General features: G+C 41.6%; 2 protein-coding genes across 8 annotated transcripts in view; both read left to right on the top strand.

Annotated features, from left to right (window-relative positions):
* LOC125452503 (4-galactosyl-N-acetylglucosaminide 3-alpha-L-fucosyltransferase 9-like) overlaps positions 1-18,867 on the top strand; it is a 152,944-nt gene that overhangs the window by 93,844 nt on the left and 40,233 nt on the right. Inside the window, exon 3 of one of the 6 annotated variants that reach the window (XR_007247561.2) lies at positions 5,907-7,945. The exons of the other annotated variants lie outside the window; for them this stretch is intronic. The gene's annotated coding sequence lies outside the window, so the exon portion shown is untranslated. Of the gene's footprint in view, positions 1-5,906; positions 7,946-18,867 lie in introns of those variants that run through there. 6 annotated transcript variants of the gene reach the window in all.
* Positions 1-18,867, top strand: part of LOC132205974 (4-galactosyl-N-acetylglucosaminide 3-alpha-L-fucosyltransferase 9-like) — a 131,773-nt gene that overhangs the window by 93,801 nt on the left and 19,105 nt on the right. The window lies entirely within an intron of this gene.

Below are 18,867 nucleotides of genomic sequence, written 5' to 3'. Positions count from 1 at the left end.
TATGATGTCCTACTTATTAGCCTAGTCTTGCAATTCCCTTCAGCTAATTCGGCTTTAATTTCCTTATATTTACCTATTTTAGGTTTAAAGCAGTAACTTTAGTCCCAGATTTCTCATCTGAAACCAAGGTTCAAACTAAACATTAAATTCTATCAAGTTATGATCACCGCCTACTAGAGGTTTCTTAACTGTGAAGTTATCAATCAATTCTATCTCAGGGCATCAGATCTGGAATAGCTTGCTTTCTTCTCCATTACTTATGCTAGAATACACTGCACTAGGAAATTGCCCTGAATACACTCTGAGCTCATTTTCTGTCTGTATTTACAAATCTGATTTGCCCAATCTACATGTAGATTATATTTGCCTATAACTATTGCAGTACATCTCACATACACCATATTTATTTCTTCCTGTATACTCTGTCAGACAGAATATATACTGTTAAGGGGTCAATATATCACTACCACAAGTGACCTCTTCCCTTTCATATTGCTTACTTCTGCCCAAAATGATTCCACATTTTGCTTTTTCAAGCTAAGTTGAAGTCTCACTCTTGTACTAGTATCATCTCTAACTAACAGAGCTAGTTCACTGCCTTTACCCACCTTTCACAGATTTTGAAATATCGTTCAACATTAAGGTCATCTCCTTTGTCACTTTACACCATGTCTTTATACAGACTATCAGATTTTATATATTTATTTTCTCTCCATGCTAATAACTTGTCCTTTTTTTAATAATTGCTATAGGCATTTGGATACAGAGACTTTAATTTATCTTTTTATCATTTTTGCAATTTCTGGCTTTCTCAGCTTCTTTACTCTTAAGTATGTGCATAACTTTGTCCACACTGTGACTATACTGGCCATTATTATGTAGTTACTGCTTCTAATTGTGTGGCTTCCTGCACCAGGGTACCATGATCAGTGTGGTCAGTGAAAGTCTATTGTTCCTACTGTCATCAATACAAACTGCAAAAACTACAGTCCTCTTGGACAATTACAGGTACCAAGACTCGTCCAATTCTATCTTCTCAATATGCTTAGATGGCTCAGTCCCAATCCGATCTGCCTATCCCTGATCACCAACCAAATCAGGGAATCCTATCCAATAGGAAGCGATTCCTTTCTGGAAGAATGTGTCCAAATAACTAATTGATAAACCCTCCTACTATGATGCTTTGTTACTAATAAGAAATCTGACTGCTGCTACAACTAATGAACCTCATAATTACTAATACATTGCTAATAAGAAGAGAAATAAGGCAATTGTTACCAAGTAATCACATGTTTCCCTGTGACATCATGTTTGATTTCTTTAGAGCATGGTCGCTCCTCTTTGAAGCTGGCACTCTGCTCTCGCTGTCTCATTTTCTTATTAAACTTTTGTATTAGTGCTTTTGTACTCTCTCTTTGGGTTACTGGTGAACTGGTCTGCCACTCTCCTTTCATAAAAAAAACAGAAGAACTGCCAATGTTGTAAATCAGGAACAAAAGCAGAAGTTGCTGGGAAAGCTCAGAAGGTCTGGCAGCATCTGTGAACAGAAAATCAGAGCTAATGTTTCAGGGCTGGTGATCCTTCCTCAAGTTCTGAGGAAGGGTTACCGGACCCGAAACATTAACTCTGATTTTCTCTTCACAGATTATGCCAGATCTGCTGACTCTCCTTTCATACTCTTTTAGAACTGGTATTTTAACTGGAGAAATACTATTTCCTTTACATTTCGGATTAAAATAACGAAATTTATAAGCACTGTAAATATCTACCTATTTGAGTGCATTAGAAAGGCTTCATTTAAAATGTATTATCATGTTTGATCCCTAAACACAGTGGACAGAAAATTAATGAGCTGACTTTATCCTAGCTCCACAGCATCTAATCACAATATTATTCTGTGATCCAACTGGTTTGAAGACTCAATCATCTGTTGAAAATCAACATTTTTTTATCATTTATTGCAGAAATATTGAACTCCAGACTGTGTAGTAAATGGTCAACACAAATGGAACAGGCTCAAATTAAACACCTGCCAGAAGCAAGAAGCATTTAGATTGGAGCAGGAGACATATACTTCTTGTCCCTGTTAATCCAGCTGATGATAGTTTTAAATTTTAGACAATTAATGACCTGTCGGGTTAGTCTTCAGTTGCTCAATGAGGAAGCCATGCTTTCTGGAGAGTGAGCGATCACAGTGCTCATGTTCTGGATGGCCTTCTCTACTGTCTGCACCATTCTGTGCAAACCCTCTGAATCTCTGCCATATCCCTGCCTGCTTCACACTGTACATCCAACATTTTTCACCTGATGGACAGCTCATGTTCAGGCTGGGGGTCAGCATTGAGGTTGTGTGAAGCACTCTTACAGTTTCCAGAGACGTGCATGGTCTCAATCTGTGAATCTAACCTTGCCAAAATCATGTGCTCATACTGGCATATAGACTCTCCATAGCCCAATTTGTGCACAAACAGCACAGAGCATGGATCTGTCTCAAAATCTTCTGCTCTTCAAAGGTTAACACGGAGCCTGTGGCAGTAGCTGTTCAAATTTCACATGTGAGGGAAGCAAACAAAGGGAATGAGAGGCATCATTATCATTTGAGATGACTTTAGAGAGGTACAGTCCCTATAAATACAAACACTAGAACCAGCAGAAAATGTTATGCAGTATTTAAGCCGCACTCTCATAGACATTGATGCACACATTCTCACCCCAATTTCTGCAGTCCTCCAATCCAACTATTCTCCCTGTTGCCTTTCCCACTTGCTCCTTAGCCCCTTTTACCCTACCTTTGTGGGAGAAAGCAATATGCCATTGAAGTCTCACCACCCCAGAGCTGACTTCCATCTTCAACTTGCCCACTGGACTGACTCCATTAATATACTGCCAACCCAAGCACTTCTTCCTCTAACAGCATAAAATTCATCAGATTAAAACAAAGAACAAAGCCTGCGCCGATCCAGATCCTCTATCCAAACGTGTCACCTATTTTCCAAGGATCTGTATCTCTCTGCTCCCTGCCCACTCATGTATCTGTCTAGATACATCTTAAATGACGCTATCGTGCCCGCCTCTACCACCTTCCCTAGGAACGTATTCCAGGCACCCACCACCCTCTGCATAAAGAACTTTCCACGCATATCTCCCTTAAACTTTCCCCCTCTCACCTTGAAATTGTGAGCCCTAGTAATTGAGTCCCCCACTCTGGGAAAAAGCTTCTGGCTATCCACCTTGTCTATACCTTTCATGATTTTGTAGATGTCAATCAGGTCCCACCCCCTCAACCTCCATCTTTCTAATGTGAATAGTCCTAATCTACTCAACCTTTCTTCATAGCCAGCACCCTCCATACCAGGCAACATCCTGGTGACGCAACCAGAACTGTATGCAATATTCCAAATGTGATCAAACCAAAGTCCTATACAACTGTAACATGACCTGCCAACTCTTGTACTCAATACCACGTCCAATGAATGAAAGCATGCCATATGCCTTCTTGACCACTCTATCGAACTGCATTGCCACCTTCACTTAAACACCCAGATCGCACTGTGCATCAATTTTCCCTAGGGCTTTTCCATTGACAGTATAGATCACTCTTGAATTGGATCTTCCAAAATGCATCACCTCGCATTTGCCTGTTTGAATTCCATTTGCCAATTCTCTGCCCAACTCTCCAATCTATCTGTATTCTGTTGCATTCTTGGACAGTCCCCTTCACTATCTGCTACTCCACCAATCTTAGTTCAACCACAACCTACTTGAACAAACTCTCAGATATTACATGTCTTTTCTATGATAAAACAGAAGCGATATGATAATGAATCAACTATAGAAAAGTCATATTTTCTTTGGATGCCCAAAATGTTCTTCCTCAATGTTATTTGCCAAATGAAAAATGTCACTGTTCAGAAACCACCTCCACCACCCCCAGAATTCTCCAATGTCATGAAGAAGAGCATGTCTACTTTATGTCACCTCATGCATTTCCCAAGATACAAGGTAATTCCACACTTGATATACTTCGCATCCCTGCGCCCTTCCACATATGCCCATCTTCAAAATGGTTGCACACTCAGCCTAGCAGATTGTGAGAGGTCTTTTGCAACACTGCACCCATTTTGCGTGGACAACTGTGGCTTCTCACAGTGACACTCCCATTCAGGATGCTGTGGTCTGGCTAGTCAATCACTTCTTCTGATAGCAAGTATGAGAACCTCCCAGTGACCACCCTTAGCCTGGAGATGAACTTGTAGGGAGTCATCATTAAACTGTGGCATTATTCTTGTTCCTGGCCCTTCAGCAGCTTCCCCTCTATTTTCTCCAGCACATGGTGGTCCTACAGCCACTGGGGAGAGTGAAGGATGGAATTTGAGAATTTTCTTAAGAACTTGTAAGGGTAGGTAATACAGAAATCATATTTAAAAATATTCCCTTCGATTAGTGTTTACTGAACACACCCTGTTCTTACTATTTAAGCCCATAGCTAAGTTGAAATGAATTGATCCAAAGTGTTTTCGAGGTCTACCAGGTTAACATATTAAGTTGAATTGGAACTGCTGAGCAAACATGCTAACCTCACTTTTCCTAAAGTTTAACTTCTGCTCAATTAGAAAGACAGCTTATTCTATATCACCTTGTAAGCCATTCAATGTAGCTTATTTAACGAGATAGCTGCAAGCATTACATTAATGTCATGAATGGTTTACTCACAGCAACTATCATAATCTTTTCATCTCATCTGCATGACATTTGTGTTGTCTATTTTACCGGTGTATACCTTTTTTGATAGACTATTTTTAATTTCTCAAATTTTAGATAGAGTTTCTAAACAACTGCACTGAAATTATTCAACTAATCAACTGCTCAAAGTCAAATATTTATAATTTTTAAATGTTATAATTGCACAATAGAACTTGCTTTAAATAAACTTTAAACATCCTGGCAAAGCAAAACTATCTCCCTTGCTCAACTTTAGTTATATGAAGAAATAATTTAAATTCTCTAAAGGAATCAATCAGCCACTGTACGACTTGGTGATAAAGTCACAAGTTAAAGCCATATGTTGTACTGACTCATCCTACTATTTTACAGGACACAGTAATGTTCTTGCAGCATTAAGCTGTAATATTGGAATTTACAGTAATAATTAATCTCTTTACATGATGACTTTACAAATACAATCTTCCTTTTTTTGTATTTAAATGTTCTTTGGTTAAATTTTCTATTTTTCTCTGTATATTGAAGAAATGTGATTTATTTTGACAAAACTCTAATTTATATTGAAATATTAGGTTTTAATAAAAGGATATTCTTCAATTTCACAACCAATGTAAAAGCTATTCCATTGTCATATATTAAATCTATAGAATGAAAAAAATACTTCTGTAGAATTAACCTCATAATGTGTTTTTTGACAAAACAGGTTACGTGATCTTTGGACCTGTCATGGTTTTCAGATGCACTATTATGATGTTCTTTGCTGCCTTTCGGCTGCTTGAGACATCTAGAGGCAATATATGCTTTCTGAACTCTCACTCAACAGGTCAAATATTCTCTGTCAATCATAAAGCAGATGAAGTTCCTTATTTTTCTCTTGTTATAGTTCACAATCTTCCAATGAAATAGGAATAAAAACAATTTTAAACTATGTACTTCCTGAGGTTGCAGTATATTCATGATTGGCAGAGAGGAGGTAATGTTGTGTTGTTATCACTGCACTAATAATTCAGAGATGAGGCTAATGCTCTAAGGACACAGATTTTAACCTCACAATCGCAGATGGTGATTTTAATTCAATTTTAATTCAATTAATACACTTTGAATTAAAAGTGTGTCTCATGATGACCATGAAATTGGTGCTGATTGTCATAAAAACACGTTTGATTCTCGTTTGACTCCTTTAGAGAAGCAGCATTTGCTGTCATCACCTGATCTGGCCTACGTATGACTTTAGACCCAAGCAATGTGGTTAACTTAACTGCTGTCTGAAATGGATAGCAAACCACTCAGATGTATCAAACCACTAAGAAGCCTAAAGAAATGAATGAAACCAAAAGGACCACCTGGCATCAAGTGAATCACTGGAAGCAGCAGTAATGCACACAGCCCTGACAACTGTAGAAAGTCTTCTGCACTAACAGCTTGTACAAAAACCAAGAGAGCTGTCCAACAGAATAATCAAACAAACAGCCTGGCACAGTCATTCTAAGAGAATGACATTTTACAATGTCCTAAGCATCACCATCACCATCCTGGGTGTTTCCTCTCCCACCAACAGGACAGTCACAGCAGGCGCACTGGTACAGTGTGGTACAGTCAGGAAGAAGTTGTCTAGGAGTCCTCAACGTTGATTCCAGAATCTATGAAGTCTTATGGCATCAGTTCAAAAATGGGTAAGGAAACCTTGTGCTGATTACCACCAACCACACTTCTCTTAGCTGATAGATCATTTCTCCTCCATATTGAAGTTCAAGTACACTGAATGAGTTCTCAGTGGGGTATGTTAATGCCCATGAACAAGAGATACTTGTTTGCACCATTACTGACCAAGTCCTAAAAAACTAAGACACTACACTTAGCCTTCAGGAAGTAGTAATTGACAGTCTCATCAATCTACTTGCAACAGATGTGCCTGCTCGTGTTATTACTAACAGGGAAAACTACCATACATTTATTTTGGAGACAAAGTGTTGCCTTCATTATGAGGATATCCTCCAAAGTGATGTCAATCAATATCATCACGCGTAACGGGTTTTTTCTTGAACAGATCTCAGCATCAATTCAGCATCAGCAGCAGCAACTTAAAACCAGGCATTGATGAGTTACAGTGAGCCATATTCATCATGAGCAACGGCAGAATTGTATTCAACCACAATCTGGTATCTCATAGTGTGGCATATCCTACACTGTACTATTCCCATCAAGCCAGGGATCACCCCTGTTTCAGTGACAATAGCAGGAGGTAATTTGGAGTGGGACCAAGGACATACCTGAAAATAAGGTGCCAAAGTGAGCACCGAGCAACACTGAGCTCATAAACAGCATAAGCAGCCCATAATATACAGGGCTAAGTAATCCCACAACCAAATGATCAGTGCTAAATCTTCAGTCCAGTCATATCAGTCATGAATGACAGCATATAATTGTACAGGTAACTAGAAGAGGAGGTTCTACAAACATTTCCATTCTCAGCGATGCAAAAGCCCAGCGCATGAATACAAAAAATGCGTCTGAATCATTTGCCAGCACCTTCTGCTCGAAGTGCTGAGTGCATGACCCATCTTGGCATCCTCCTGTGGTCCCCAGCATCATAGATGCTAGTGCTCAAGCAATTCAATTGACTTCACATGATACCCAGAAACAGCTAAAGACATTGGACACTACCATGGTTATGAGCCCAAACAACATTCTGGCAATAGTACTGAAGGACCTGTCCTCCAGAACTAGCCATATCCTATCCAAGCTGTTCCAGTTCATTTAGTACACAGGCATCCACACAGCAATGCGGAAAATGGACCAGGAATGCCCTGTGCATAAAAAGCTGGACAAATGCAACCCAGGCACATGTCACAGTAGAATACATTTACCCTGCAACCTTCAGATTATTCTGATCTTCACAAAGTTCTATTTTTCCATTGGCAAACAAATACCACTAATTGAAGAATGCCACAAAGGATTTCTTTAGTTGCTTCAGTGTCAAATTGTTTGTTTATTCTTGCACGGAATTGGAGTTGTTTGGGTGGCACAGTGGCTCAGTGGTTCGCACCACAGCCTTACAGCACAAGGGACACAGGTTCAACTCCAGGGTCAGGTGACTATCTATGTGGAGTTTGCACATTCTCCCCATGTCTGCGTGGGTTTCCTCTGGGTGCTCTGGTTTCCTTCCACAGTCCAAAGATCTGCAGGCTAGGTGAATTGGCCATGCTGAATTGCCCGTAGTGTTCAAGAGGTGTGTGGGTTTTAGGGGGAATGGGTCTGGGTGGGATGCTTCAAGGGGCAGCGTGGACTTGTTGGGCCAAAGGGCCTGTTTCCACACTGTAGGGAATCTAGTGTAAATAAATGTTCTGATAATTTTTTCACATATTTGGTTTGAGCTTCAAATTTTATTCTACACTGAAAATAAAAACATGAGGAAATGACCTCCAATGGTATTGTTATCATTTCAAATTTGTTTATACAGAGTCCTGGATTATGAAAGAATCTGAAGTTGTTTAAAATCAGATCCTACTGATGCTTGATCATGATCTTACATTAAACGTCAATTTCCTGAAATTGCGCTCCAAGAATAAAACCATTTTGCCAGCAGAACAAGTCATTAAAATTTATTCTTTGAACCTTCACCTAAAAAGTTTTGTTTCGGTCACTATGCCACCAGAAAGTAAACCTTTTACACCGAAACCCAAACAAGTTGCTTTCTTGGCTGAAGTGTAAGTAGAGTTGCGTAAAGGGTCTGAGTCAGATTTCAAAGAGTATAAAAGGAGATGGAAAGAGGTAACAGAGACAGGGTGAGGTCATGGTTTATAGGATTTGAAAAAGAGGATGAGCTACATGTTGAACAACCTTGTGCAGTAATAGGTCAACTTTCTGAGGTCTGAAACAATTATCCATTTGGTACCCACAGGTCACAGATGTAGTTTAAATTAGGCCTATGTCCATCATTGGCCATGGGCAGCACATCACTGATATTGCATGTGTTTATGCTAGATGTGGGAATCTTGCACCAAGATTTTAATCGCATTGGAGAGCCTGATTCATGCCTGAATGTTTTCCAGATCTTGCTACATTTGGTCATGGACTGCTTCATTACCTAGGAAGTCATAAAATGGTCCTGAGCATTGTGCAATCATCAGCAAATATCCCTAAATATTACTCTATGATGGAGGGAACATCTTTGATGAGGGAATTGAAGAATGTTGGACCTAGGACACTATCCTGAGCTGACAGTTGACTTTGCGATGGGCATGACTCCAGCCAATGAGGGGCATTTGTCCTAATTACCATTAGCTCCTTGATATTATATTTGGTCAAATGGCCCCTTTCGCACATGGTAAAAAGAATAGTTTTGTTGAGATCAGGATGATCTGAGATCACTGGATAAATGTACTCCATTGTGTTATCCTGAACTTGGAAGTTTTTTTTTTCACTCTACTCCTCTCAAAAAAGACAATTCCTATTTGTTGAGTTTCAAACTCTTGATTAATGTACAAAAACAATTTGATGAACTGGAATTCACCCCGGCTGATGATTGTGTTCTGCAAGGGACCCTTTTTTCTGGCATCAGCAGAGGACAGACAATTTTGTTTTTGGATTGAAAGATATTCGTCTGCCTGACTCATGTGAAGCAATTTTTACAGCTAAAGCCTTATTGAAAGTCTGATCTTGAATAATTTATAATTGATAAAATACTGAAAGAATGTCATATAGAAGCATGATCCAGCTGTTATCCACACTCAAATTCATGGTATGTGGTGTTGACAGAAATCCCCACCATGGGAGCACAAAGTTATTAGAAAATCTATTATATTTTGACATGCAAACCATAGTTAAGGGATGCATTTTAAACAAATGCTGAGAGCCACATTTGCTTCTGTAAACTTGTTATAGAAATGTTTATAAAATCAGGACAACCAAGAAAAGCCAAAAAAACCCCTAAAGAATTGAAAACCTATTCTGATTAATTTGACAGTAGTTATGTAGATAGTAAAGGAAGGTGATTACAAATTGATTAACTTGCCATTTTTGGAATCTGAACAATGCCATCAAAAAGCCTTTACGATTAAATTTTAATGGAATGGAATTGTATGTTAAAAATTGAGGAATCGGTTAGTTTATTTTATGTTGTGCTGTTTGTAATTACCAGATATTGCAGAAATTGACAGTAGCACTGGCTGGGTGAGGAGCAAATTTAGGATTGGATGAATTGTTCATTTTATGTCAGAATTACATATGTAATAATGTGACTGTATTTATGTTTGTTATATGTCAAATGTTAAGCACCACTTCAAAGCTTCTTAGCGTTATTATGAACTGTTGAAGTCTTATTGGTCTTATTGGAAATATATTAACTGCCACATACATCATGAACTGAAGTGCCTTTTTCTGTGATGTAGATCCATACTTAATACATTTCATGTAATAAATCAAAGATTTATTTTGCAACTTAGGCCTTTGCTTGTGTACTAACCATGTCAGGATTCAGTCCCTGACCTTTTTATGCACAGACAGAACTTGCAATAAATAATTTGTATCTTTGTTATTCAAAGTTGTGTAATTCGGAGCAAAAGTTGAGATGTGTTCACTTTCCGTTACCAATCAAACCAAACTACTTGATATATACGTGTTCACTCTTTCCCTCTTGGAATTGTCAAATTCAGGGTTTTATTTTAATCTAGAGATCTTTTATTAGTACACAAAACTTTATTATGCTCATGTGGTCAAAATTTCCTCTGTCATCCTCCTGTGTCACTGGCAGGAAATTCTTTGAATCTATCCTTACAGATAAAATATTTTGAATGAATGAAATCCATTTTAAAAATTCATTCTGATCTACTCAAAAGGAAAATGAATAAAAAAAACAGTTAAATGCAGAAGAGACAAATTGATACAACAGCATTTCAAGCAATGGTTAACAGTGGAAAAATTTTCCACTAGTTGGAGCCATACGTTGCACAAAAGAAATGATTGCGGTTGTTGGAAGCCAATCATCTCAGCTCGAAGGCACCTCTGCAGAAATGCTCAGTGTAGTATCCTAAGCCCAGCCATTTGCAGCGGCTCTTCATCAATCATCTTCCCTCTGTGAGGTTAGAAGTGGGGATGTTTGCTGGTGTTTACACATTATTTATGACTCCTCAGATACTAAAGCAGTTCATGTTCAAATGCAGCAAAATTTGGATATTACCCACATTTAGGCTGAAAAGTGGTAAGAAACATTCATGTCACACGAATGAAAGACAATGATCATCTTCAACAAGAGAGAATATAACCATAACATTCTTAAAATTCACTGGCACCAACACCCTGGGGTTATCATTGATCAGCTACTGAATTGGACTGCCATAGAAATACCATGGCTGCAAGGGCAGGTCAGAGGCTAGGATTCCTGTAGGAAGTCATCTCCTGACTCCCCAGAATCTGTCCACCATTTACTTACTTACAAATTCTGATCGTTTTGGGGATCTCCGTCTAATTCACTCACAAGATACGTACTCCTCTCTGGCTTAGCTAGCATTTATTGCTTATCCTTTCGACTAATCGTGGCAACTCCAGAGTAGCTTGTGCTGCTTAGAGACTATAATAGATTGCAACAGGTCAGGTGACTGTAGAGGCATGTGACAACTGTGTGGCTACAGAGTTGGCGATAGGGAAATTGCAGGTAGGTTAGAGACATATGTGGGGTTGAAATGGGGATTGGGTAACCTGGAGATCTCTGATTATGACAGTTGCTTGCCAATTCTAGAGTCTTTGATTGTAGGTAGAAGTCAGTGATTTCAGGGTATCTGAATATTGAAAGGATTTGAATGGTGCAGTTTCAAAGCCAGTAGTTTGGGTACAGTAATTGTTGTATGTGAGGTCCTAATCATTTATGGTTAGAGTACGGTCAGCAATTCTCCTTTCAATGCTGATTCTAAGGACATTTATCTTATTCTCTCCTGGGACATGGGGGCCACTGGCTGACCAGCATTTATTGCCCATTTTCAATTAATGTAATAATTGTAATTAGGAGTGAGAGGATAGCCAGCCTTGCATTTTAGCGAGGAGAAGTGTGTATGTAAATGTAAAATACTGCAAATGCCAGAAATCAGAGCCTGAAGCATTAACACAACAGAATGAACAGAGGCTGCCCATTTCCCACCCACAATCAAAGCCAAATGCTGGCGTCATGACCAGTGACTAGAACGCTGCACAATAGACGGCTGCACCCAGCTTTCATCTACTGGAATCAGCTGTCAGTCAGCTCCCGTCTAGCTTGTAGCACCTGAGCTTTGTCATCTACACGGAAATCTTCTCCCTCCATAATGTCCCTGTCCATTTCCTCAGAAGACTGCTCCAATTCCCTCAGATATTCAGTATGTGGCTCATCACCTAATTTTTTCCTCCAGTTGTGCAGAGCACAGCACATCAGATGGTGTGGTACACTCTGTCTAGACTATATTGCAGGGTTCCCCAGATTTGCCTGAGCAGTGGAACTGTATCTTCAGCAGCCCTGTTTTCTGCTGCACCATTGAATGTTAGGGCACTGAAGGGACAAATACTCAAAGCAGACCATTTTATCTGCCAATGGCTGAGTGTGAGAAAATGGTTGCAACATTTCATTAAGCTCAAATCATGGGCTTAACTACAGAGAACAAAATGCCTCCGAGTCTCAGTAAGACAGGGCTAGAACGCAGACTGTAAAGCTCTGATAAGGCAGCTCAGATGAAAACGGTCTGATTTAAAATTTCGGATTTTTATATGAAATGGAAAGGGAAAGCTTGGCCCACCTTAGATGAGGTCTTTTAAATAATTATAATTACAGATTAAACACATATGCCCATACAATATTAGTAGTTTTAATGTATTAGACACTGGAAAATTTAGACTTCTGTAGGCAGTTAGCCTTCGGCATGAATATAGGTTTCGATAGGTTTACAGGAATCTTTTCGCTGTCAGTAGGAAGACTAGAACCATAAAAGGGTGTAAACAATATCACCTTGTAAGACTATCAAGAGACAAATAACATAGATAACAAGATGTAGAGCTGGATGAACACAGCAGGCCGAGCAGCATCAGTGGAGCAGGAAGGGGCTATGGGGAGCAGGCAGAAGAGTGGATCAATGATAACACAGCTCTCTCAGCATGCATTTGACCAGCAGTTCCCTCTTTTTAAGTTTCAGCATCACTTACACGGGAATGGTCAGGTTGCAAGCACTAGTATCATGGTGCCAATTACCATTGATCAGCACTTAATCCCGAAACACATTCACTCTGCATGCAATGCAAATGAACAAGGAAATGATTGAAAATTAAATGTAGCTGGAGATTGGAAAGGCCTATGTTGGGAATGGATTTTAGTAAGGATTCTGACTCACATGTTCAGGAGCACAAATCAATATTTAATTTTAATATTATACCCAAACAGCATTACAACAATTATATGCAAAATGGTCATCAATCAGTGTCATATCCTCACTAACCTACACGTCTAGTCCTGTGAATAGGGGCTTGATGATGGACAGCTTCATGGTCAAACGTAGGTCCTTCCATAATTTTGTGATGTTTGCCAGATCCTCTATCACCTGCCCTTGGACTCTCTTATTGTTCACATTCCAACATCAACTGTTATGCCTCTTCTGAGATATTTACCAATTGCATCATTTATTTGCTTATTGCTCATGATTTTTCAAATGTGCTCACGCAATTCATTTTCCTTGCTGACTTTGATATAGAAGATATAGAAAAGCCACTAAAAGAAATTATAGACCGGTAAGTCTCACGTCTGTCGTCTGCAAGGTGTTAGAAAGGATTCTGAGGGATAAGATTTATGACCATCTGGAAGAGCATGGCTTGATCAAATACAGTCAACACGGCTTTGTGAGGGGTAGGTCATGCCTTACAAACCTTATCGAGTTTTTTGAGGATGTGACTAGTAAGGTTGATGAGGGTCAAGCTGTGGATGTGGTGTATATGGACTTCAGTAAGGCATTTGATAAGGTTCCCCATGGAAGGCTCATTCAGAAGGTCAGGAGGAATGGGATACAGGGGAACTTAGCTGCTTGGATACAGAATTGGCTGGCCAACAGAAGACAGCGAGTGGTAGTAGAAGGAAAATATTCTGCCTGGAAGTCAGTGGTGAGTGGGGTTCCACAGGGCTCTGTCCTTGGGCCTCTACTGTTTGTAATTTTTATTAATGACTTGGACGAGGGAATTGAAGGATGGGTCAGCAAGTTTGCAGACGACACAAAGGTCGGAGGTGTCGTTGACAGTGTAGAGGGCTGTTGTAGGCTGCAGCGGGACATTGACAGGATGCAGAGATGGGCTGAGAGGTGGCAGATGGAGTTCAACCTGGATAAATGCGAGGTGATGCATTTTGGAAGGTCGAATTTGAAAGCTGAGTACAGGATTAAGGATAGGATTCTTGGCAGCGTGGAGGAACAGAGGGATCTTGGTGTACAGATACATAGATCCCTTAAAATGGCCACCCAAGTGGACAGGGTTGTTAAGAAAGCATATGGTGTTTTGGCTTTCATTTACAGGGGGATTGAGTTTAAGAGTCGTGAGATCTTGTTGCAGCTCTATAAAACTTTGGTTAGACCGCACTTGGAATACTGCGTCCAGTTCTGGGCGCCCTATTATAGGAAAGATGTGGATGCTTTGGAGAGGGTTCAGAGGAGGTTTACCAGGATGCTGCCTGGACTGGAGGGCTTATCTTATGAAGAGAGGTTGACTGAGCTCGGTCTCTTTTCATTGGAGAAAAGGAGGAGGAGAGGGGACCTAATTGAGGTATACAAGATAATGAGAGGCATAGATAGAGTCGATAGCCAGAGACTATTTCCCAGGGCAGAAATGGCTAGCACGAGGGGTCATAGTTTTAAGCTGGTTGGTGGAAAGTATAGAGGGAATGTCAGAGGCAGGTTCTTTACGCAGAGAGTTGTGAGAGCATGGAATGCGTTGCCAGCAGCAGTTGTGGAAGCAAGGTCATTGGGGTCATTTAAGAGACTGCTGGACATGCATATGGTCACAGAAATTTGAGGGTGCATCCATGAGGATCAATGGTCGGCACAACATTGTGGGCTGAAGGGCCTGTTCTGTGCTGTACTGTTCTATGTTCTATGTTCTAAGATTATTTGAATTCTTTAGACTGTTAAGTTTGAAGGAATCTCTGAGACAAATAACATAGCAAGGGGGGGCAGAAACAATTGTGAAACAGGGTCACTGTGACTTTGAGAGAATGAAAAATGCCAACTGAAACCTAACAAACAGGCTAAAGAATTCAACTAATAAAATGTGAGGCTGGATGAACACAGCAGGCCAAGCAGCATCTCAGGAGCACAAAAGCTGACGTTTCGGGCCGAGACCCTTCATCAGAGAGGGGGATGGGGGGAGGGAACTGGAATAAATAGGGAGAGAGGGGGAGGCGGACCGAAGATGGAGAGTAAAGAAGATAGGTGGAGAGAGTGTAGGTGGGGAGGTAGGGAGGGGATAGGTCAGTCCGGGGAAGACGGACAGGTCAAGGAGGCGGGATGAGGTTAGCAGGTGGGACGTGGAGGTGCGGGTTGAGGTGGGAGGAGGGGATAGGTGAGAGGAAGAACAGGTTAAGGAGGCGGGGACGAGGTGGGCTGGTTTTGGAATGCAGTGGGGGGAGGGGACAAGCTGGGCTGGTTTTGGGATGCATTGGGGGAAGGGGAAATTTTGAAGCTTGTGAAGTCCACATAAATACCATTGGGCTGCAGGGTTCCCAAGCAGAATATGAGTTGCTGTTCTTGTGACCTTCGGGTGGCATCATTGTGCCACTGCAGGAGGCTTAGGATGGACATGTCATCTAAGGAATGGGAGGGGGAGTAAAAATGTTTCGCGACTGGGAGGTGCAGTTGTTTATTGCGAACCGAGCGGAGGTGTTCTGCAAAGCAGTCTCCAAATCTCCGCTTGGCTTCCCTTACGTAGATGACATCTCAGGTAACTGGCTAGAAACTGATGTCCATTTCAAGCCCACCAACTCCCACAGCTACCTAGAATATATCTCCTCCCACCCACTCTCCTGCAAAAATTCCAGCCCCTATTCCCAATTCCTTCGCCTCTGTCGCATCTGGTCCCAGGATAAGGCATTCCACTCCCGCACATCCCAGATGTCTGCATATTTCAAGGACCGCAAATCCCCCCCGCAGTGGTTGAGAACGCCCTTGACCGTGTCTCCTGCATTTCCCGCAACCCATCCCTCACACCCTGCCCCCGCAATAACCGCCAAAAGAGAATCCCCCTCATCCTTGCATACCACCCCACCAACCTCCGGACACAACGCAACATCCTCTGACACTTCCGCCATCTACAATACGACCCCGCTACCCAAGACATTTTTCCATCCCCACCCTTGTCTGCCTTCCAGAGAGACCACTCTCTCTGGGAATCTCTTGTCTGCTCCACACTCCCCTCCAACCCCACCACACCCAGCACCTTCCCCTGCAACCGCAGGAAGTGCTACACTTGCCCCCACACCTCCTCCCTCACCCCCATCCCAGGCCCCAAGATGACTTTCCATATTAAGCAGATGTTCACCTGCAAATCTGCCAATGTGGTATACTGTATCCACTGGACCCGTTGTGGCTTCTTCTACATTGGGGAAACTAAGCAGAGGCTTGGGGACCGCTTTGCAGAACACCTCCGCTCAGTTCGCAATAACCAAATGCACCTCCCAGTCGCAAACCATTTTAACTCCCCCTCCCATTCCTTAGATGACATGTCCATCCTGGGCCTCCTGCAGTGCCACAATGATGCTACCCGAAGGTCGCAGGAACAGCAACTCATATTCTGCTTGGGAACCCTGCAGCCCAATGGTATTTAAGTGGACTTCACAAGCTTCAAAATCTCCCCGCCCCCCAACTGCATCCCAAAACTAGCCCAGCTTGTCCCCCCCTCCCCAACCTGTTCTCCCTCTCACCTATCCCCTCCTCCCACCTCAAGCCGCATCTCCATTTCCCACCTACTAACCTCATCCCGCTTCCGTGTTCTGTCCATCCTCCCCGGACTGACTTATCCCCTCCCTACCTCCCCACCTATACTCTCCTCTCCACCTATCTTCTCCTCTCTCCATCTTCGGTCCGCCTCCCCCTCTCTCCCTATTTATTCCAGAACCCTCTCCCCATCCCCGTCTCTGATGAAGGGTCTCGACCCGAAACGTCAGCTTTTGTGCTCCTGTGATGCTGCTTGGCCTGCTGTGTTCATCCAGCTTCACACTTTGTTATCTTATGCTAGACAGAGGGACTGGGTTTTTCTGGGTTTTTGAAGTCAGATAAGAGGGAAGATATTGTCACAGAATCATAGTGTTAGAGCAGATGTTACAAATAATATAATAATTGGTAGAAATTATCATTCTTTTAAATCTTCTATACTAAGATCAGCAAGGAAAATGAATTGCACGAGCACATTTGAAAAATCATGAGCAATTAGCAAATAAATGATGCAATTGGCAAACATCTCAGAGGAGGCATAACAGTTGATGTTGGAATGTGAACAATAAGATGTATTGTAAGAGCCCAAGGGCAGGTGATAGAGGATCTGTCAAACATCACAAATTTATGGGAGGGCCTACGTTTGACCATGAAGCTGTCCATCATCAATCCCCTATTCACAGGACTAGACATGTAGGTTAGTGAGGATATGACACTGATTGATGACCATTTTGCATATAATTGTTGTAATGCTGTTTGGGTATAATATTAAAATTAAATATTGATTTGTGCTCCTGAACATGTGAGTCAGAATCCTTACTAAAATCTGTTCCCAACATAGGCCTTTCCAATATCCAGCTACATTTAACTTTCAATCATTTCCTTGTTCATTTGCATTGCATGCAGAGTGAATGTGTTTCGGGATTAAGTGCTGATCAATGGTAATTGGCACCATGATACTAGTGCTTGCAACCTGACCATTCCCGTGTAAGTGATGCTGAAACTTAAAAAGAGGGAACTGCTGGTCAAATGCATGCTGAGAGAGCTGGGGTTATCATTGATCCTCTCTTCTGCATGCTCCCCATAGCCCTTCATCCATCTTTCCATCAGAAACATGTTTATTTCTTTCTTGAATTCTGTGTCCACTGCACTCTGGGGTAGTGAGTGCTACAGATTTATAACCCTTTGGGAGAAGTAGTTTTTGCTTATCTCAGTTTTGAACCTACATCTTCTCACTCTGTGAATGAGAACTTTGAGGAGCAGGAAAACAGGCTTGAACAGATCAAGATTGAGGAAGATGATGTGCTGGAAATTTTGGCAAACATTAAGATTGATATGTCCCCAGTGCCAGACCAGATTTATCCTAGGTTGCTCCGGGAAGCGAGAAAGGAGGTTGCTAAGCCACTGGCGAAGACCTTTGCTTCCTCATTCTCCACGGGAGTCGTACCGGAAGATTGGAGGGAGGCAAATGTTGCTCCTCTTTTCAAGAAAGGGAATAGGGAAATCCCTGAAAATTACAGACCAGTCAGTCTTACGTCTATGGTCAGCAAGGTTTTGGAAAGAAGTCTGAGGGATAGGATTTATGACTGTTTGGAAAAGCATAGCGTGATTAAAGGGAGTCAGCATGGATTTGTGAGGGGCAGGTCATGTCTTGCAAATCTTATTGAGTTCTTTGAGGAAGTCACGAGACAGGTTGACGAGGGTCGAGGAATGGATGTGGTGTACATAGACTTCAGCAAGACATTTGATAAGGTTCCCCATGGCAGGCTCATTCATAAAGTCAGGAGGTATGGGATACAGGGTGATTTGGCTGTCTGGATTCAGAATTGGTTGGCTGACAGGAGGCAGAGAGTGGCTGTAGATGGTAAGTATTCTGCCTGGAGGTCAGTGCTGAGTGGTGTCCCGCAGGGCTCTGTTCTTGGGCCTCTGCTCTTTGTAGTTTTTTTAAATGACTTGGATGAGGAGGTTGAGGGGTGGGTTAGTATGTTTGCTGATGACACAAAGGTTGGAGGTGCCGTTGATAGTATCGGGGGCTATTGCAGGCTTCAGCGAGACATTGACAGTATGCAGAGCTGGGCTGAGAAATGGCAGATGGAGTTCAAACTGGATAAATGCGAAGTGATGCATTTTGGAAGGTCGAACTTAAATGCTGAATATGGGATTAAAGGCAGGATTCTCGGCAGTATGGAGGAACAGTGGGAGCTTGGTGTTCAAGTGCATAGCT

Source organism: Stegostoma tigrinum, chromosome 4 (assembly GCF_030684315.1).
Source record: "Stegostoma tigrinum isolate sSteTig4 chromosome 4, sSteTig4.hap1, whole genome shotgun sequence".
In the NCBI taxonomy this organism is placed as follows: Eukaryota; Metazoa; Chordata; class Chondrichthyes; order Orectolobiformes; family Stegostomatidae; genus Stegostoma; species Stegostoma tigrinum.
Note: the sequence above shows the minus strand (reverse complement) of the source record. Positions and strands in the feature narration are given on the sequence as shown.